Raw genomic sequence first — 23,750 nt, 5'->3', positions numbered from 1 at the left:
CTATATTGGTTCTATAAAAATTTGGTTGCATATCACTGTCTTCATTAAATAATCTGTTCCAGTTTCCTTTATTTATGATAGAAAGAGAATATTTTAATCATTTTAATTTTACAGATTTTAATCAAATATATATTTTTAAGCAAATTACCAATCGAAATGGTCACATAAACATTCTATATTTACAATTGAAAGGAGAAATGCACATTAAAATTATAAAAAGGGTAAGTCCAACCTGCGATAAAAGAACCGTTGAAAAAAAAATGGTTTTTTCATAAATAAAATAAAACCTGATTAAATATTTATCGCCTTGGGAATAGATAGCGCGCGCAATTGTTTCTACAATAATAATTACCTTATCGGCCAACAGAAATTTATTTGAAAGAAATTCGCCACCGTTCTATAATTGATCTTTGGACCACAAAAGCTACCATGATGGGGCTATAAATATGCCATAATCACTTCCACACATTTCATCTGACGACTTCTTCTTAGACACTTTGTCTGACACATACTTAAACATTCACATCGGAATTTAAGGGACTCAAAATCAAGAGATTTAACTTCGGATCAGCGAAAATCGCAGGAAACGCTGTTTTTCTCGCCTCATTCACTGGTCCAGTTTGATGTCTGGAATCCAGAGCGACCCACTTTAGAGACCCCTGCAGCCTACGGACGCACCCACTGATAATATATAACCCAGACAGGAGTTAGCTTGGTTTTTTATACATATATAATATTTTTTTTTATGAATTATATTTAGCTAATTATTAGAGTTTTTTATACTATATACAACATAGCTTGAATTTACCAAATCTTTACGATACTCATCCGCGAGGTCATGAAAATCTAGAAAAATCCAGTATGTGATAAAATGATATATCAGAATTTTATTATATAATATAAAACATAAAATGTACGTGTTTGTTTGTCTGTCGCAATAACTTCTCCTAAATGATTAACAGTAGTGACGTGGCATTTGCACATGTCATTCTGGCTGGAATATATAGGTCAACTATATTATTTTAAACTTTTATATTTTCAGTAGCAAGTTGAAAGTTGAGCTGAACAGTTACGTACTGACGACCGATGTTCTATACTGCATTATTTGCTAATGAAACCGCTGCAGAAACTGAACAGCGACGTGCTTACGACATGCTACGGCAATACACGAAGACATGATACTAAAAATATTGTTTATAGGCAAGTATTGAAATAAAATTGTAGTAATAAAATTAATAATAAAGAATGAGTTTAAATCTATTCCAGGCAAAGCTAGTTATTTATTATTCAGTAATAATGATCTCCCAGATTTTTACATTAAAAAATCAATATTGATTTTATTATCATGATATTAATCAATGAGATCATGAAAATCTAGAAAAACCTAATCTAGGATAATCGATCTGTATTATATTTAAAACACTATTCATCGACTTATTCCACTGAACGACTTATATAATTAATTAAAACAGATGTACAGTAAGATACTTTAATTAAATAACAACAAAAGCATTAGTTAATTTCTAAAAATAAAAATATCATAAAGATACATATTTAGATAATACTACATTTTGTTTTAAAGCGCAGCATCTATAATTAATTGAAAAAAGGAGTTTGATAAATATATATTATGCGAGTCATTAACAATGTTGTTCACTGTTATTATTAATTATACTAAGTGAGATGGAAAGAGTCACTATTATAAATATTACACTAATAACCGACAACAAAAACAATCTATAAAGCATGAGTTTTATTTGGTGTACCGCAATGTTTAAAATTGCGACCTTTGTTGTATGTATTATATATAAACCCTGTGCCCCAAATAAGTAAAAATACTAAATGCATTGTTGTATAATAATAAATTCCAGCGCAAGTCCGCGAACTTTCGTGTCACACAATTCACAATACACATTCGAAGAACTTTTGAACGAAAAGAACTCTTTGTTTCACTTCACCGAGAGGTATGATTTGCGCGATGGCTTTAAACGAAACTCGATCACACGATCATCAAAGATCATTTTATTAAATTATAAGACTCGGACCGAGTATAAATAATACGGCATGCGACTCGAGATGTATGTGATTATGAAGACTAGTCATTTCTGCGCCCGGGGCCGTTTTCAGGATCAATTTCGCGTTTGAATAATTTTTGCAATGATACTATTATTTATACACACATGCATATGCAACGTAAGGCTTACCACAATGTTGACTTTAGTGACGTTGTTTTTATAATAAATTATTTTTATAGTCAAAATGTGGTCTTCTATATATTGTATATGCATGTAATGTGTATAGCACTTCACTCTTATTTTCTAGACACGATAAAAGTAACCGTAAGTTTATAAGTTCGGCCAGTACCCGTGCACGCGAGATCACGGCTGCTGAGCGACTGATGGTACACGAGACTCGATTCTATTCGTACTATACGTAGCGTATATTAATGGTATTGAACGATCCTAGTCAAAAATTTAGTTGTGAATAATATGGCAGTATAGTAAAATACATATTTGGTAAATAAATATTTTTTTATAAAAGTATAAATTTCCAGCATTAAAACGTAATGATAAATTCAACAATATAAAAATCGAATATTGTACTGTCTTCTGAAATTATTATTTTATTTCGAAGCTCTGAGTGAACTATAAACAAAATGTAGTTTTTAATGCAAGCATTGACAATACTTATAAATCAGTTCTTCATATATATTTTCACTACCTATTTTTTTCAAAATAAAATTTAATATATTTATTCTAAGTTTTCCATTGCAAAATGACAGCCGAGTTCAACAACTACTAAGTACGGAATGAGGCACCAGACTGGAAGCAAATTCTGTATCAATGACATAATTTTAAATTTAAATTTAGCTAAAAATCAATACATGTCACTATGCATGAACTTTTTAATTATTTATATGTGAGATTAGAAAAATCTAGAAAAATAATGATCAATCAGAAATAGAATTATAAAATAATTTCTTATTCCAATCTTGCAGACACGATTAAAATTTAAAACACAAAAGTCCATATATGATTCAAACTAATCTATTGTGCTGGTTAGTTAGTTTTAATTGTCTAATTTCAGGTAAAAAAATATAAATTTTATTACAACACGATTTCTCATTAGATGTTTTATAAATATATCATTTAAAAATTATATTATAAAAAATATTAGTAAACGTGGCTATCGCTTAAGTTAAATTTAAATTAATTGTAGGGTTCATTACCAAAAAAGAGTTGGTTTTAACCACGACGTCGCAAAATCACATGCTTTACTAAAAAATTAAAAGAATTTGATCGTATGTTATTAAGCACCCACCATATTCTACAGATTCTCTAGGCTTAATTTTTTGCGAGATATTAAGAAATATAAATAAAAGTCAAAACATTGTTTGATGAAAGTTTTACAAAAAAAAACATTAATTTTAATTTTAACTAATAAATTCGTAGTCTTATTAATTTGAAATTGCAATATATGGATTGAATCATAAAGTATAAAAACGGTTAAAAAGTTTTTAGCCAAATTTACAAGCGTAAGAATCTGAATATTATGCTATTAAATCAAAGCTAGTTTCGGTTTTAAGCGCCTTAAAACATAAATAAAAATGCTTCTTTGTTAAAATGGGGCACCACCGTGAGAAAACCTTTTTGTATATTAAGTCAAAGTATCAGTCATTAATCATAAATTACTTAAAAAGGATTAAGGATTTCTATACAAACGGCTGTTCGTCATCTGATCTAGCGGCCAACAGCAATTTATTAAAAAAATTACTCAATAACTACCATTCTATTGCCAGAAGGGGGAAAATCGCATATTAAGTATGCGTAAAAATACGAGAATGTGGGCAACCAATAACCAATTTTTCTGGCAATTCTATTGGCATTCACATTTCAACCAAACGAAGATCAACTCCAACTTCAGACTATTAAAGATCACAGAGCCACCGCTTCTCTCTTTGCATACACTGGTTCAGCTCAGAAATCTAGAGGTAAACCCGCTTCGGAGATGCCTAGCTCAATATGCAAACGCACTATTATTTTGAAATAAATATTTATGTAATATTATGTAAATAAAATATAATTATACGCATGAATTCAAAATTTATAATTTTTTGCCTTTAAAAAACACGCAGCATGTATTACTAACCACATAAAAATACTGCGGCATGAAAAGGGTTAATTGTTGCACAAAAAATACTGCAAAAATAAACACATGACATAAAGATCAGAACAAAACGTTCAATTATTAATAATATTAATATCAGTAGCGTTTTAATAAATAATTCTATAAGCAATGCTATCTTATATCTTAAGATATATTAAATTGTATAATCATGTTTATGAAGACTAATACAGAAAAAAACAGCAGTATTTCACTGTCTATTTTTTCGCAAAGCCTAACAATTTAACGCATAATCGCTCTTTATATAAGAACAATATGTTAATTACATAAATTTACTGCACGTATAAAAAAATATATATACTAAATTATTTTTATATAAGAAACATCAATTCAATGTGTAACTTATTAAAACGTATTTTTATTATAATTATTTGTAAAACAAAAATAAATAAAAAATCGTGGTATGGTGAGATAAGGGGTGACTCATAGATAGATTTTTTTTTAAGCAATAATGTCAATTGAAGTATTTCTACATAAAGGAACACCTCGGATACCAAAGTCCATCAAGGCCAGACGAAACACATGATGTCTGCGTCACTACTACCTACAGATAATTGTTAATGCCGCACCTAGATGCCGCGTCACCAGAGAGCCCTCTGCGATCTTTGAATATGCGAATTCAGGGGTGCGTCATATAGTTTTTTTTGTATATTTATATTTTAAGCAATATTATTTTCGCGTAAAGGCATTATTTATTTTTATATATTTTGTAATGAGTCAAAGTCGCTGAGCACAAAAAATATTTGACAACCATAAAACAACAATATTTATATATATTTTTATCGATTCAAAGTTTACATTACAGTTTTATTAAAAATTATAAGCTCTTATTTGCCCAAATTATTCGATTATTTTATAATGACATAAAACCGAATCTCCGTTAATGGAAATGTCGGTGTAAATCAATCAACGCGTCGTCGCACGGGTTCAATTAAGATTTTTTCACGTGTCGATTATAAAACCAATTCGAAAAGTGTCGCATCTCACATCAAGTACCAGCACCGAGTAAACATTCAGTATTTTTTCAATCGAGATGACTTTGATCCGATTAAGAAAAAAACGCACACTTTGCTAGACATGCGTTTTTTTCATCATCACAACACAAAAAAACACTAGACACATAAATTACTTATACTAATTTGGTAACGACAGCGATTAAATCGCTCTTAAATAAGATTAACCATTAAAGAGACATGGCTTTTTTATGCATGAGCCAAATGCCAAATTTGTTTGACCGGCCTTCACACTGAACGCCGGTTAATAAATGATGTTATATAATGTTTACACGGTATCAAGTCATCTTTATAGATAAGTTATTTCGGAACTTGTACGTGTAATGGGGCAAAAAGTTGCTAATTTCAAGGTTTATATATCATATGATTAAAAATAAAAATTATCGTGAATATTTTTGGAATTGGTGCAAAGCCAAATAGTGAAAAAAAACGTATCAATAAATTATAGTTTATCGATTCAATCGGCGGAAATAGAAATACCAGACACATATTTAACGCGGCTTAAATTTATTTTAAATAAGCTCAAAATTAGATAAATTAATTAGTATTATTCTATTTTTAATACCCTTGATAATTCAAGCTAGCTAAAATAATATTTTTAAGAAAGTACAAGCAATTTGATCTTATGGGATTATTCATTAGCTATATTTATACACCCAAGAAGCAAGAATGTTTTAAGACTGATAATGAGAAGTTAAAGGTTATTTCGAGTTTTAAGGCTAAAGCAGTGTGATTTTTCAGTCAAAATATATGTATTATATAAAGCCTGTATAAATACCATTAGGTGGTGAAGATTAAAAAGCTGATTTTGAAAGTTGGGGAGTCCTAGCTAGAGTGTACATTTGTTATTTTTTTTTAATAAATATAATTTATATGAGCATATAAAGAATTACTTTAAAATTTTTTGCTATATAAATATGCTAGCTAAGGGTTTGCCATGATAATGGAGATAAAATTGTCCCTGATTGACAGAATTAACATTGGATCATCAACACAAGAGGCAAAGATCGATAGAATAGATTTACAAAAATGTTTCTAAAGAATTTAAATTGTAGTCAACACATTCAAATTTAACGATAGTTAAACTTTTTGCTCCATTCAACATCGTTCAAGTGCAATACCAACATTTGGTTAATTTTTTGCTCAAATCTATTACAAAAGCACACATCAATCATTTCGTCCGGTAGTCGTCAGCCAAAATCCTAATTGTTGTCATAATAGCTTAGCGCAGAAAAAATATTTTTCCTCAATTATTAAAGGAGCAATATGGCAACACATTTTCGCGTTATTGCCTCTAATGGCATAGGTTCAATATCAGACATAGAGCCTCCTCCCCCGGGGCGCCTTCTCTTCGGCATTATCGTGAGACCTCCTCGCATGCGAGTTAAATTAAGTAATCGGGCAAAGTGGCGCGCTCGGGCCGCCATTGGAACTTTTAATTATAGATGGCGTTAATTGAAAAATGGCCGCCGGTCGCCGGGGTGGTAGAAAAAATGAGCAGATTGAGACGTGCGTCCGATGCGTCGATGTGCTGACCATGTATGGACAGAGAAAGCGAGTTGAGAAGTAGATAAAATAAAAAACCTAATCAATTAGCCATTAAATTTGGCGCTAAGTATTTATTTAAGCAAATATGGATTTAAGACAGTGCTACGGACACCTAGCAATCACCTCGGCTGACTTAAACATTATAAACTTTTTTATATTATAGGATAACCAGATTTGCACAATAGCCACGCAGGCGTTCGAAGCCATAAATTGCCACAAAAAAGAATTAAACCTTAAAACTGTGCTAGAGATCATTTAAAGGGTATAAATTGCTTATGTAATCATTTGACGCGGCGGTAAACTGCTAGTGATTGATTGCTGGCGGTGAATTGCGGGCGATAAAATTTCCTAGATACATATTACACATACGTGCAGTATATTATATAAAATAAAAGAAAGATCGATCACCGTATATTTACGGCGATACTCTTCAAAGGGTTATAGTCCACGCAAATTAAGCTATCATTGATGGATATCAGTGATTCCTATATTAATAATTAATAAATTAAATTAATTTAAATAATTATGTTTATAGACTCTTGGAACAAATCAATTTAAGTATATATTATTTATTATAGGCTTTAATGTACGAGCACGTTTCCGGAATGAACTATAGTTCATTCAAGAAACGTGAAACAAACGACTCGTAAACTGAGGTTCCACTGTGCACGTATATAAAATACGTAAATTAACTACGATAAAAAAATATGGTCTTGTAAAAAAAATACCATGCCTAAAAATATAAAATATTCAGAGAAAAATTCAGCATGTTTTCTTACAAATATATTAAACCAAGGCACATTTATTTATTACACAAATATAATATGAAGTAAAATTCAGAAACCATTTTTAAAAATACCATGCTTTTAAATCTTGATGTTATTATAAACTTTGCCCTAGGATACTTTAACCATCGTTCATCACAAATCCTTCCAACTCAAAGATTAAACGTTCCGCTTTACAGATCTTTCAGAATGCGTCTCTCATCCGTTATCTAAATGGCTGTCGGCGTTTGCACAACTTTTGCTGCACTCTATTGTGTACATCTCCACATGCTTCTTTGTTATACTTAAGAAATAACAGTATAATACCGAGAGCTGTCGGCGAAAACTACAAATTAGCATCGCTCAACATATAGATTATGAATAACCAAAGGAACGCGCTAACGACCATTAGTCACCATCGGATAACTATAAAGTGACGAAAGGCAGTGTTTACAAGACCTAGTTGCCGTAGTGGGTTTCACTAGTCGGTCATAGTATATGACATAATATAGTGTAAAATGTAAACATTACGAAATTCCACTCTAAGCTTGTATTGTCGCGATTATCTCAAAGGCAAACAGGATTTCCGGCAATGCAAATATTAATAAGGCCCGCATGTATGTATCCTAAAAAAAGGCAAACAAAATGGGTTTGGGAATTTAGTAATATGATAAAATGTCTATCGCTCGCACTGGGTTAAAAAGATAATAATTATGATTTATGCTTTAAATATATTACATACAACAATTGATAGTGATAAAGATTAAACACATTTGTCATATTTTATGGATTGACAAATATTCACTCAAACATACAGGGGTGTGACAAAATAATTGGACCAAATTTTTAATATTTCTGTAGTTTCTACACAATTTTATGTATAATAATATAAAAATATTTTCACACATTTTTAATTTAGAGAAATAATATTTAATAACATATTTTTTCTCTTATTATTATTTTTATTACGTTTTTACTAGTAAAGTCCAATAACCGGTATATATATATATATTTTCACTAGCGAAAATACAATTCTACTGATACTAGTATAATTACATGCTGCTCCAAAAAGTCTATGAAGCTCAATTTGACAGTTGCGAAACGTCTATTTGCTGTTCAAATCCAAGCCTAACCTAATAAGAGTATTAAAACTAATTATAGTTTTAGAACTTTCATTAGGTCAAATCCGAAAATACAAAATAAACCAACTAATCTCTTAGGGGAAAATAAGCAGAAAAATAAGTACAGAGAGATGTCACATTTTTCACATTGCTCCATAGTTTGTCGACACTTCAATATCACACTTTTTTTTAATATGATAGTTATTTTTACTGATATTACTATGGATATAAGACTATTGGTTAAAGTATATTTTAATCGAATTGTGGTCAATAGAAGGGCGCAAAAATAAGTATCACTTCTCAGAAGTCAAAAATTCACGTCAAAAGCAGTAAAATCATGTCGGCGCCGTCGCAGTAGGAAAGCTCGTTACCGAGCGTTCCCACTGCAACGGTGCCGATACGATTTTATTGCTTTTGACGTGAATTTTTGACTTTTGGGAAGTGATAATTGTTTTTGCGCCCTCCTATCGGTCAAAATTCGGTTTAGATGTGCTTCATATAATTTACATTTGATGTAAATGATAACATTGTTATAAAAACTGTTAATACAAACGCTAGATGACCGAGCGTTGTCACCGCGACGGCACGATTTTATTGCTTTTGACGTGGATTTTTTACTTTCGAGAAAGGATAATTGTTTTTTGCGCCCTATTACTACTCAAAATTTGGTTTAGATATGCTTCATTCGATGCTTACTTATTGTAAGTCGTAATATTGTTATAAAAAGTCCTAATATAAACACTAGATAACCGAACGTTACCACCGCGACGGAACGATTTTATTGCTTTTGACGTGAATTTTTGACTTCTAAGTAAAGGTAATTATTTTTTGCGTTCTCCTATTGGTCAAAATTGAGTTAAAATATGCTTAATTCGATGCTTACTTATTGTAAGTCGTAATATTATTATAAAAAGTCTTAATATAAACGCTAGATAACCGAGCGTTACCACTGCGACGGTACGATTTTATAGTTTTTGACGTGAATTTTTGACTTCTGAGAAGGGATAATTGTTTTTGTTCAAAATTTGGTTTAGATATTTTTTGAAAAGTATTAATATTGTTATAAAAACTCTTAATATAAACGAGCGTTTCTGCTTTTAAATTTTATTGCTTTCGACGTGGATTCTCATCAGGAACCCCAATAAATTTGGCCAGAAAAATGCATGTCATTTAATGAAATACTATGAACCTTAATAAAATCGAAATATTAAGAAAACGACCTTTGACTGAATAACTTTTACGCCCTTGAAAATTTTTTTAAAAAATATTGAGAGCCTCGGAATTAATATAAAAAATCCACAAAAGCCGAAAAATGTATAAAATAAATTAACGAAATTTAATATTAGAAAAATGTTAAAATTATTTATTAGTTACACTAATACCAAAAAGTAGTAAAATAAATCAAAGCAATTAAACACTAAAAAGCACTTTTCTATAATTTACTATAATTGCAATATAAATAAATAACAACAAAAATAATTAGGAAAAAATACGTAAAATTAATTCACTCTCAGGTGTACACTAACAAATTAATAAATGTGCTTAAATTGACTCGCTACTCAAATGGTTAATAAGACACTTTCATTTTTAGGATATTTCTCGATAAGTATAAGTCTTTTTTCTACAAGTAAAGTACAAATAGAAATTTTCCCTTCTGCCGAAATATTTTTATTTTATTTATAAATTTTATTTATAAAAACCATTGTTTTACCTAAAGAATAAAATAAAAAATATTAATAAATACTATCGAATTAATCAACAAATTATTAATTATGAACAATTATAATATGGGTGATAGTTTAGAAAGAGTTTAGAGAATAAACGTAATTATTTCATCTGAACGTTTTGCCAGAACCAGAAATAACCCAACCTATTAGGTGTACCTACATTTATTTATTTTTGTCAAAAATTATTATCTACTAACGCACACATTTATTTCCTTCATTAGGTGTGCGCTAAATATAAAAATGTGTGAAATTTTGTAGTGGTCCAGTTATTTTGTCACATCTGTAGATATCGAAATTGAATTTAATGTCAATGTTGTTAATAACATTGATACATATTTAGTTGCATAATAATCCTAAACTATTAAAATGAATATATGATATAATTTGGAACAAAATATACGAATTTCCTTTTTAGGTAACTTATTAGCTATTAATTATAGCTAATTAATTGAAATAAAATAATATTATAACATATATAAACACTCAAATCCTTGTTAGACTATTTTTTAATGCGTATAGTGTATTATGCGGGAGGAGTTATTAACTGGTTCAAATAGAGACATAACCACAACAATAATATATCTCATCGTCGACTTTCCAGCAAGTCATCTCTTGATCTTCATTATGTCCAGGTACCAACGAGAGCAACTTTCCTGATAAGAATCTCGGCATGGCGGCGAGGTTTAATATCGACTATCAATCAATTACAAGCAATTATGATTTACAGATTATGAGATGAAATATGAACCGGAGATCGCGACAGAAATCGGATACGGAAAAAACTCTCTCGGAGAAATTTTACATGAATCGACTGAATTTATTTATATTAAGAGATTTTATCGTCCTCGTCTAAATGATAGAATATCATCATACACAATTAAATGGTACGTTACGGCGGCACCAAATCGAGCGTGCTATGCATAGCACGTTACGGCCGTACGAAAATCGATTTAGGTCCGGTCTTCGGAAGACTATTTGTAACACTAATAAGGCACAACATTGTGTTTGAGAATCTCAAAAAAAATAATACATAGGTATGTCAGACTGTGTACAAACTCTTGGACCTCTATTTCCAAACAACGTCCCGCAGAGACAGGAGGATTGCTCCAAATGGAATGATCCTTCACGCTGTCGATGACTATACGGATTTAGTTTTGTGGAGATAGTATGTATTATATGTACAAGTGTATGTATATATGTATTTATAATATTAAACCGGTATGTTGATACAATTTTAATTTATAAAATTTACTAGTTTTAATATACACCTACATTTTTTTACAACAATGCGTTTTTAAAATACTAAATATAGGCAACTTTTTAATTTATATGTTTTTTAAAAGCCATCAATTTTTACACTTTTAATTGAATAAAGTATACAAAAACATTTTTGTTGTTGAGCCATCATGACGCATTGGGGAAACCTGTCAGATTTGTAATTATTTTTTTCTTAACGTTGTACCTAATTAGAATTTTTATATACATATGGTAGTCTCCTTTGTTTAGAATCATTGCGTAAAATAACTTCAAATCATACGTAAGTTTTATTTTTTTTAAATAAAAATAAATTAATCAAAAAATTGCTACAAACAATAATATATTAATAAAATGTTTTACTTTCAGTTACTTTTTTTATCGCATGAATTTTTTTGGTATAGTCAATTTAATTATTTTTTGGAAAATGTGATGCACAGCTATTAGTAATTATCATCAAAATGTGTCATTTACTGAGCACCAGATATATTCCTAAGTAATATAATATATCTATATAAATTAATAGTTACAATTAATATACACTGCGTGAACTTTTTCATATTATCATAAGTATATTACCATAATATCGCTTTCGATCTTTTTAACGGTACATAAAATACATTATGGTTAATGGCAGGCGCGAGATAAGATACAACACACAATATTCAATAAGATATCAATTTCCTGGTGATAAAAGCAATCCAGTGCTCACTTCCGATCTTTATCGACACACGCAAAGATCAGGTGAGAATGTTGTGAGAGGAATTTTTAATTTTTATTCTAGGAATACATTAAAATGTATGTATAAAATGTAGTTTTTTTAGCAAATCATAACCACAAGTTTGCTCAAACTATCAGCTTTAGTGTGTTGTTTCCATTAGCTTATGAGCAATTAAGATAGCGAGGTGGACCTTTGCTAAATGGGTGTGTCACGATGATATTAGCATAAAATTTTATATACTACAAAAAAAGTATATGAGAAGATAGCATCAAAACGTAGCATGTCAATGGCTCCCAAAAATGTATACGAGTCAATAATTCAGAATTAAATTTTAACTGCGAAAATTTAAACCTCGTTTCTTTCAAAACTGTAACGCGATGATGATAGTCAATTTTGCTGGCGTCAGCGCTTCTCAATAATTATTATTTTAAATTTAATTTATACCGTTTATATTATAAACGACGGTTGCGTCGAACACCTGCGATATTGCAACTGCTCATTATTGATTTTGTTTGCTTTACGTATAAAGTATGCATTTTAAAGATTGAAAAGCTTAACTTTTAACCGAAGGGTATAAAATCAGACAGAGTAAAATTTATTCAAAGCCATAAATAGTCGTATGCCTCACGTGTGAATTCCGCGAACTCTAGAACCACAGACAACAAATATTTGTATGAGATTACACGAAAGAATTTGATGTTCTGTTCTTATCAAGATTTTTGTTAAACACGAGAAACTACTAAGGTAAAAATTCTGCAAAGAAAAATATTCATATGGGTATAGATTGAGTCATTTAACACGTGTGTGGTGTTGAGTCGAATAACAGTTGTGATAATAAGGGTGTTCGATTACAAGAGTAAACAATAATATTTTCTAACGTATAATAGAACAGTATAACATCTGTGTGAATGATTAGTCTCATTATAGTGACTGTGCGATTGTGTTTATTATGTTTTAAATATAAGAGCGGAAATAAAAAAATATATAGATAATGTTTGATAAAAACCACATGAATCTGCTGATGTTTATAAAATTGCATTAAACACATGTATACACAACTCATACTCTGACGAATTTATGTGAAAAGTTAGATTTAGAAAAGAAAATAAAATTTAAATATGGTACCTCGACTTACGAACTAAATTCGATACCGACTGTGGTATGTATCTCGAAACATAATTTCCCAATACATATTATTGATTACATAAATATCAAAATAGATACACTAAAAAGAGCGCATCGTGGTTCGAATGTTTAGGTCATAATGAGATATGAAAAATATGATGCAAAAAAAACCTTATTAAAAAATATTTTAAAATAGATAAGATCATTTTAATGCTGTAATTTTAATTAACTAAAACAAGAGCTGTGTTTTTTATAAAGCTAGTTATAATAAAAAAATAGTGACCGGTTTTTAAGTATGCAAATTTGTATACATAATTGGATCATGCGTATATGCGCAACGATTTGTCTCTACATAACGTTTTTGTAGTAAAATTAACATTAATAAATTTACGTCACGTCCGAAAGGGCAACTCTCTGTTCTTTGAGATCACGAATTAATGTCTCAATTATGCCTACATATCTGGCGAGTCAAAATACGTGATGGACGCCATTAGTTTGATTGTAGCCAAATCGACTTCTGGCGCGTGTTACGTCACGCCTACCAACGCAATCATCTAACCAGTAACCACCATTACTATTTTTATTATAGACAATATTTATGCTTATGAATGAAACATATTACCTATTATTAATATATATGTGTAATAATAAAACAACATCAATATATTAGGCATTGATGAATCACACTTTTACAAGTACCTATGATGTAATAACACTTCATAAGTACTTAAAAACATTCTCTTTGTTTGGAAAGGATGCACGATAGATTAAACGTTCGTATGCGTATAATGCTATTGTTCTTCTACCGTTTGGGGACCGATCGCCGAAATGACCATCTAGACCAGCGGTCTTAGATCAGTGGTTTTAGAACTGGGGTCCGTGGATAAAATAACTTTTTTTTTAAATATATGACGTTATTTATGCATCATGTTTTTATAACTGAAGAGTGGTATTCAATTGAAAAATGGCGGGGATTTATATATATATACAGAATAATTATCAAATTATTACACATCAACAACAAGAAAAGGCTCTAAGTAAGCCAATGGAACAATATTAAGAAAAATATGCTATAAACTTTACTTTGTGAGAGAGTTGCAAAAAGATTGTAAAGAAATCAAGGCACATGGCGATTGTGGGTCACGATCCTCATCAATGAGGTAACGATAACGATGACGAATAATAAACAACAGCACGTTGATATATTATTCGCTGAAATAATTAAACCATAAATGGGATCTCTTCTGCTGGCGAGAGTAATCGGTAATGAGGAGAGGGGCCGCAAATCGTTCACCTCCGGGTAATTGCCAACCTGACCCTTGGCAAGAAAAGCAAAAAAATTGTACAAATCGAATTTGTTATCTTGCGTCGATCGTGTGTTGAAGTTTACCGTTAAGGGTATACTCGCAAGTATAATATGTGTTGTTGTGAGATCGATTTCCGAGTTTGGCGACTCCCAATTACGTTGTCCGTTGGTAAGTTATGGCTTGACCGATTGTTGCATGCGAAAATGTGGAATTTCAAGTAAACCATCATATTTGCATGTGATGAAACGTTGCATATAGTGAATGGTAGCTGCGGGAGCTTCCCGGCGGGTCTGTGGTTGTTTAACAAAGGCGGCGCATGACATTGGCGAAATATTATAAAAAAATCGAGTGAAAAATATAGCTTCAATAATTTACAACAAAAATATTAAAAGTTAGTGGTATTTTTGTTGTAAATCTTCTACTGTAACATGACATGTGTTACAATGGAATAACAATTAACATCTAGGAGTAGATTGTAATAACACGGGACCGATGCTAAGTCACAAGCTGGGTGCCCACCCATAGGGTTGGACTCCTAAGGCCTTATTACCGGTAACGGCAGTGGTGCACGTTATACTTCTGTACAATCTTCGGTTGTATTATACACATTCAACACTTAAATAGTGATATTTCACGTGTGAGACATTCAAAAGAGCTAATGTTAAATAATTTTAAAATTATATGTACAAATTAAATAAATTTAAGATGGTGTGATAATTATTTAAAAAAGAGAAAACAAAAAGTTAAAATAAATTATGCTTAATATAAAGAGAAAATAATATCTTACGGTGTGTCACATGAGTCCAAATTAGGACCACTGCTGTTTTTAATATATATTGAGGATACAATTAATAATATATAAAAATGTAAAATACGTTTGTTTACAGATGACACTAATTTATTGCATAGGTGATAATAACCACTAATAAAATATAATAAAAATATGGTTAAAAAATAGTGTACTGTACTTAATTATTTATAATTTCTCCCAGACATGATAGAATTCGTGCAGTTAAAATAAAATACGCGATAGTATCATATGAAATATTTTTCGTTTAGCACTAAAACAATATATACTACAAGATCAATTTTTTATTATGCAAATTTAATACAGTGCTAATAATATTTTAATGGTTTCGTTTCAGCTTTCCATTAACTGCCATAACCGTTCCTTGTTTGGAACCCGCCCCTGGCGTTACGGAGAGAACTCTATAGAGCGGTTTACGGTTCATTTAATAATGAATACGCCTCGGAATTTTCTATTCCCATTCCGGAATTGACCGATCGATCATATTTGGATTCGCGAGCCGCCACTGGCAGAGAGGGCCACCTGTGAGCCACCGCGGGGGTTGCGTGCAACGGAACGCCACCATTATTTACGCACTCCAATATAGTATGTAATAATGCGGAAATATTTGCAATTAAATTAAGAGGAAATCGATTAAAAACGTATGACCCGATTAACTGATATATTTGGGTCGCATAAAATCAAAAATCAAATATCTTAGTAGCGTCAATCTATTAACTGGCACAGTTAAATCTAAAACTTACCAAAGTCCTTTTCAACTAATAATTATTTGGTATTAAAAATAAAATCAATATGAAGTAACTATCTGTCGGTTTCTCACTATCGTGAGGTACCGCAGCTAGTGAGTGTACAGATAACGGACGATCAACTTTTTGGGTTATAAATATTATTTTTATTCAATCTGCTCTTTTAAATCTATTTATTTGTTCATATTATATATTAAAATCCCTGTGTCACACAATATAAAATGTTGACCTAAATAAAATATTATTATTTTAGGTCCAAATATTAGAGGAAACACAGTTCATACTCAATATTAACCTATCTGCTGGTTAAGATAGGATATATTCTATGACCTCAATAAAAGTCAACAAATGTTATAAATATACAACTAAAAGAGTGTTTCTTGGCAATTCATCAATTTTAGTTCCTTTAGTACTCAATGGTTAATTAAAGTATTTTAATTTTGTTCTTATTATCTACTCGAAATCTACTACACACTTTATTTTTCATATAACCTGCAAGTATTTTGTTTTATAAAGAACATATTTTTTACTACTACTACTACTACTATTGAAAATTTTGTTTTTGGCTATTCTATAAAGAAAATGACTGAACATGAAAATCCTTAACGTAGATACGATAAAGATATTATTAAATACATTAAGAACAATAAAGTTGATCTCTTTGCCGTAATCCAAATATTTATCTAATGCAAATATATGATATCTACAAACTATTTACTTTATTTCTCATATTACCAGCAGGTATTTCATTTTATAAAAAACATACTAAGTTTGCTCTAAGTGAATAACATGAATTTAGCTATTCTTTAATAAAAAATAGCGCAAAGAATTAAAGTTGATAAAACTCTTAAATATGATATTTTGACAGACTTGGACTAATAACTAAATAGCTCGATATGTATTATTGAGAGGTTTAGTGAGAAACATAATATCACTTTTGTCGACCCTGCGAGGCCAGCGTTCCCAACGCAGACGTCTATATCGATTAAATCGATTTTCTGCACCGATTGATTTAGATTGCTGGTCTACTTATTAATGCTAGTAGGAAGCATAGGTAGCTACATGCAAAGGACAGGTGAGTCCGGGTGAGCGCATTGATATGCACACTGGGTGCATTTGAATATGTGACATTTCTTCTTATTACGGCACGTGAATCCATCGATATCATCATTCATTTTATCTAAAAGCATTCCATTTGCGTCTATGTAAGGACTAAATATGTTCATAGCATTTTAAATCATCTACCGTCATACAAGACTAAGATGTGAAGATAAAATTATTACCTATTTAACTTTGAATTAATTTGTGAATACAAATATAAATCAGAGGAAATAAATTTGTATGCTTTTTTTAAAAAAAAAGTTCGGTAACTGAAGTTGAATCACTCTTTACGTCAACATCAACTACACAACTCGGAATTTATGCTTTTAAAATATGTTGTCTAAGTATTAAAAACAGTTATTTAATTTATTTACAGAAAATATGTATGTAAAAGTAAAAACAAAACTTTTTGATTTGAGAATCATGGATAACAAACTACGACACAGACTGGTCAAAAAATTGTTTCAAAAATCCATAGATGGATTTTAGTAATTTAACAATTCACGGAATTACTTTACCGTAATATATTGATTACATATTTGATCATAAAATCATTTAAAATAGCTTTAAAAAATAGAAAATATATTGGGCATGACTTTGGACTGTAATGGTTAAACCATTTTGAGTATGACATACACACATGCCATTGGACTTCTAAAGGTTAAACCTTGTACTTGCATTTTCACATTTTAAGACCACTCAAAGTGACGATGGGGGGTTCGGGTAAAGATAATGTTTTTTGCTCAATAAATAAAAGATAAATGTTTTCATTTGACTCATCCTCATATATTATTTAGAGAAAAAAAGTAAACCGTGTGTATAAAATATTTTTTTTTTGCAAACATATCACGATCTTTTTTCTTGTCACACGCACTCATCTTATCAACACACCTTTCGATACGTGTTAAAAATACGATTCAAAGCACGTTTAAATTGAAAACAATTTTAGTGTATTTTTTTCTGCTTTATCGACGTATTCATCTCGAAGTGAGACAATATTTAGGGACGCACCGATCGTCTTGACCTTATAATTTTCGTTTTAGGGCCGGCGCTTTACGGATTTTATTATGATTGTGCGATTGAGCAATAAATAATCGGCGCCCGGGGTCTTTCGGCACCTTGGGGGTGGTCCGTGGCTTTTTCGAAAATTTCGGTAAACGACCCTTCATATTTCACGTTTTACAACCGCCGAAAGACTGTAATTCGAAAGCGAAATTAGAGACGAGGGCGCCGAAGCACACTTAATACGTTAAACACAGTTATTTCTGTAATACGAAGAACCTCATTTATTATTAGCATATTTTCGGGTTTCTAATATCCTTAACAGGAAATTTTCGCGTTTAATAAGAAAGGAACGGTCGGTTCTAAACAGTAATTATATATCAAACTGTTTCAGCTCCTATCTTTTTTTAATTCAAGAATACATGTACATAACTTATGATATTTTTTTAAAGCATCTAAGCTGTTTTTACCATAAATATGTTTTTTATTCATCACGATTTGCCTTATTTACATATTGACAACTCAATCTAAAACGAATCCAAAACAAGGACTAGAACATACAAATGCATATTACCATTTGACAGAATAGATTATGCAAAATACAGTGTATCAGTAAATTTCCTTTTGGAGGCAGCGTAAATGACATTCGCTTAAGTTACTCGATACAAACGCACTCAAGCGACTGAAAACACGGTCATAAAACACGATAACCCACTTCAGTGCTTCTAAACATATTTTCTGAAAACATAAAACATTGACATTTCGAATCGCGCTATTAGAGACTTCAATGGAAGAAGCCGACGAGTTTATTTATTTTTGCACTAATTTTGAGAGTTCGCTAGACATATTTTTGCCTTTGAGGATTGGCCGACTAGATGAACAACCGCTGATTGACAGCCGGTGGCAGGATAAAGAGGGCATTATCAAAATTGGGGGCGTCTGGCGTTTGGCTCTAATTCCAAATCCAAAATAAAACACCATTCGGCGGATTATGAATTCAAGATGGCCATAGAACTAACTCGAGCGAAACGTCTGGGTTTTAAAAAAAAGGTATTAAAACATTCCTAGGCGCTCGATCCGTCGATTTTTATGAGCTTCTGAGTTTTATGGAATAGCCAGAATCAAATATTTTTTTTTTTTCCTAAAAATATTTTCACATTTAAACAGTATTAAGTTTTATATCTTGATTTTTTAGCTATGCGATGACGTAGGAAGAATAATGAAAGCATTTTTCTCTAAAAAAATATATTGAGTTGTTTATGGCGTAGGTGTACTTTTGTGTAAGAGCGTTTTTATGCACTTATAACTCACTGATGTGTATAGAATGGATTATACAGTTTTGTAAGCAATAAACGGAGGCGGATATTTTCATACTTCATAATGAATCATTGTGAAATATGTCGATCAAAATTTACTTCCAGTAGGTGGTCCATGATTCTATTTTGCCCAGAAATCCAAATCGGACACGATAAACTGAAATGTGACGTGTTTCGAATTAGAACGCTGCAATAACTTGTAGAATTTGCGCATATTATCACGACTCTCGTATAAGAGAGGCTTAGTTTAGAAATGTAAATGCGAGAGATCAACGAACTATTTCTTACTAAACGCATTTTTAGCGATATCCATTCCTTTGGGCGCTCGTTTTCTGAATGCCCACCATTTAGATGCGAAGTGTGAGATATTGTACGATACATGCGCTGCGAGTCATAATTGAGACGTGAAGATTGTATAAAATGATGGAATTTCTCGCAAAATCTACACATGCACATATAAATGTATATTCGTCGTTAATGATACTGAATACATGCAATTACCACATACATACTATGTATGCAAATACAAATTAGTGAGCAAGCGAGCAAGCTTGCTTCAACGCAGCGGTCGAGGGCTGGTGTGGACATTTGCCCCCCTCTCCTTGAATTAGGTCATAATAATGCACGTCATTTGATGAATTTTAATGAAATCGAAATATTAAAAAACTACCACTGAATGGCCAACTTTTACCTCCCCCCCTTTCCACAGAAAAATCTGAAATAACGTCCCTGATTCTAAGCCAGAAATTAAAAAAAAAAAAAATACAAAAAACAGTCTCGAATCTATTCCGAAAAAACTGAAACATAATTTTAGTATAAATCATATCAGAATATATTTTAACCGGTAAATCCATATTTTCACCAGTGAAATTATAATTTATCTGGAATATGCTATTAAAATTACATGATTTCAACTTTTCCATACGTGTATATATACTTATCATTATTTATTTACATGCGATGTAATGTAACAGTTGAGTTATATTTTCACTAGTGAAGTCCAAATATATTTTCACCTGTACATTTATATTTCTACTAACGAAAATAATTTAACCGATATACGCTAGTGAAATTAAAGCCTGTTTCAAATTAATGAAACCCAAACCTATCCTACGCGAATTAACCAAACCTAACTTGAGCTAATGGAAGTTCTAAAACTAATTATAGTTTGAGAAATTTTATTAGGTCAAGTCTTAAATACAAACTAAGCCAACTCATCTCTCAGGGGAAAATAAATACAGGGAAGAATAAGTACACTATATTACAATATGTTTTAAAATATATGATAGTTATCCTTATCGATATTACTACAGACTACTGTATGAGAACATTGGTCAAAGTGTATTCAAACCTAATTTTTAGTCAATAGGAAGGCGCAAAAACAATTATCACTTCTCAGAAGTCAAAAATTCATGTCAAAAGCAATAAAATTGTGTAGGAACGCGACGGCGACGGCACGATTTTATTGCTTTTGACGTGGATTTTTGACGTCTGAGAAAGTATAATTGTTTTTTGCGCTCTCCTATTGGTCAAAATTCGGTTTAGATATTTTCACTTATTGTATTTGCTGTTAAAGTAACGAAACTAAACTTGACCTAATGAAAGTTCTAAAACTAAGAACTTCCTAATAATCACTCATTATAATCTCCCAGACAGGATTGAAGAACACTTAAGTCCATTCGAGATTCAAACCCAGGTCTTTCAGGTCATTAGTCAGCGACTTATACAACTCGTTTATCGTGCTTACGAAAGGAAATTGTCGTACGTACTTTTGGATATAAGGAAAGTGCTTTTGTTGTTTCCTACTATTAACCCTCAGGCCAATGCATAAAGTTGGGTGGAAACAGAGCGTTTTATTGTCTGTTACATTTGGAATTTGGGTATCTGCTAGTCAAATTTTACATACTTATTGTGATCCCTTTATTATAAAAACTTTTTATACTAGTCTCTAAGTTGCCCTCCCCCCCCACACATATTATTAACACATTACATTAAAAAATGAGCTGATAAACATTCAAATGTCACATACCAATACTAACTCATCAGCAATCTTTATCGAATAATTTTAAAATTAAAATAATTTAAATTAATTAAAAAAAAAAAAAGATGTATTGTAAATCAAATTAACTACATAGTGGATATTTATTGTATTATATTTATTTAATAAATTTGCCCATTTAAGACAAAAAAACAGTAAATCAACGCTGAAAAACAGCGGGGAAAACAACAACGATTTATAGTATGTATATATAGTATCGACCATCAACTTATATTATTGATTATTAATATATCCTATGATACTATAAAGGTTTGAAAAAAAGCTAGAAATTAAGTGCATAATTTGTATCTACGTGGGTCATAAAGCAACGGCTTATAAAACAATCCGCCGAAAGGATGCACTTAAAAATTTCAGTATCATAAATATTTTAAATTTACCCTTTTAACTACTTAAACGCTAGCGACTCACCGGTGAGTCACTCAATAAATATTTTTTTGACAAAATATTTTATTATACCAAATTAATTTTTTTTTAAATAATTACCTGACAGTTACATCTATACGCAAACTCCACTTGTTATAATGCAAAAATATGTATTTTTCAATAAAACAAATGTTTATTCTAAATTATTAACCAATCGGAAGCGCTTTATGAAACCCCGAGATAAATCACTATATAAGAATAAAAAATAAATAATCGGAAACAATGAGCTGTGATTCAAACTTCTATAACCGTATTTTACCACAAAACAATGCATTGTATTCGTCAAAGCAATAGAATGATTTTGCTTGACTAATAGTTATTTCTATTCATTCGCATAACAAAAACCGTGAATTTGCAATTAAAGGTTTGTTTTTGGATGACCACCATTTATTAACTTTCCCGCGCCTATGTTGTACCGCTTTGTCAGAGAACTTTACAAGAGGTGGATAATTATATCCACTTTTCTCTCGTACGTATGAAAGCGAGATGCACAAGTGCGTGTGACAGAGCGAGAGAGCTAGGGCGAGGTGCCTCACGCTTTGAGTCGCTCTGACGCACGCATCAGACGGCGTTTCAATCGTGCGCCAGTATTTGCTTGCCTCTCGTCGGAGGGGTTACGTTGAATAGCAGAATGTACCTGCGCTTCCCAATTATTTTTCGACTTAACGCGTATACACATATATAATGCTACTTATTAGCATTGCGCCACGCTCAAATTTGCTGTTCTAACCCAAACTTTGCCTGAACAAATACAATAATGGTATAATGGTTAATTTATTTAGGTTAGGTTTAAGTTTAAACAGCACGGGATACACAGTAGAGAGTAACAACTGCTGGTTTATGTGCGTGGCACCGTGCTAATAAACAAGTACCTTTATAATCACTGTTGGCAGGTTTTAGCGGACACGATAGAGGCTCGTTCTTATATTGAAAGCAAGGGGCGCCTTCTAGTCTGTCGGCATATAGACCACTCTGCATGCTTGACGGATAGGGAAAGGTACTGGAAAGAATACTATTACAGCGGCTTCAATCAGCAAACTAGGTCTGTCATCGCAGCAATTTGGATTCTGTCCCGGATTCTCCACTAGCTAGATACAGCTAGCTTGGGAAGGAAGCGTCAAATGGAGCAAGCACGTTGTGATGATCGCGCTGGACAGCAAAAATACGTTCAATACAGTGAGATGGCGCACAATGCTCGATGCGCTCACCAAAATTGCCGCTCATTACAAACCGGCATATATGGAGAAAAAGAAAGCACGGCGAACCGAACTTCCACCTGACGCAAACACTCAAGGACCATGGATGCTTTGGAGCCTACCTCCGTCGGATAGCTAAAGAAATGACCCCTGCCAGTCGCCACTGTGGAGCTGCAGTTATGCCGCCCACACATTCTTTACCTGCACAACATGGGAGGAAGAGAAGATTGCGCTGAAAGGAACACTTCCTGGCGACATACAGCTTTCACCAGAGAGCATGGTCCTCTCAATGCTGAGGAACAAGGATAGCAAAGCACTGCAAAATAAAGGGGTT

General features: G+C 31.6%; 1 protein-coding gene across 7 annotated transcripts in view; it reads right to left on the bottom strand.

The window, feature by feature from the left end:
- The window catches only part of wb (wing blister), a 216,169-nt gene that overhangs the window by 56,624 nt on the left and 135,795 nt on the right, over window positions 1-23,750 (bottom strand). Inside the window, exon 1 of one of the 7 annotated variants that reach the window (XM_088196255.1) lies at window positions 2,310-2,397. The exons of 3 other annotated variants lie outside the window; for them this stretch is intronic. The gene's annotated coding sequence lies outside the window, so the exon portion shown is untranslated. Of the gene's footprint in view, window positions 1-2,204; window positions 2,398-23,750 lie in introns of those variants that run through there. 3 more of the 7 variants (XM_088196254.1, XM_088196253.1, XM_088196252.1) reach the window with 3 other exon arrangements.

The sequence above is a fragment of the Plectrocnemia conspersa genome, unplaced genomic scaffold (genome assembly GCF_051122295.1).
Source record: "Plectrocnemia conspersa isolate PC_06_02 unplaced genomic scaffold, ASM5112229v1 ptg000010l, whole genome shotgun sequence".
NCBI classification, from domain to species: Eukaryota; Metazoa; Arthropoda; class Insecta; order Trichoptera; family Polycentropodidae; genus Plectrocnemia; species Plectrocnemia conspersa.
The sequence above is the reverse complement of the archived record's forward strand: the minus strand, read 5'-3'. Positions and strand labels throughout refer to the sequence as shown.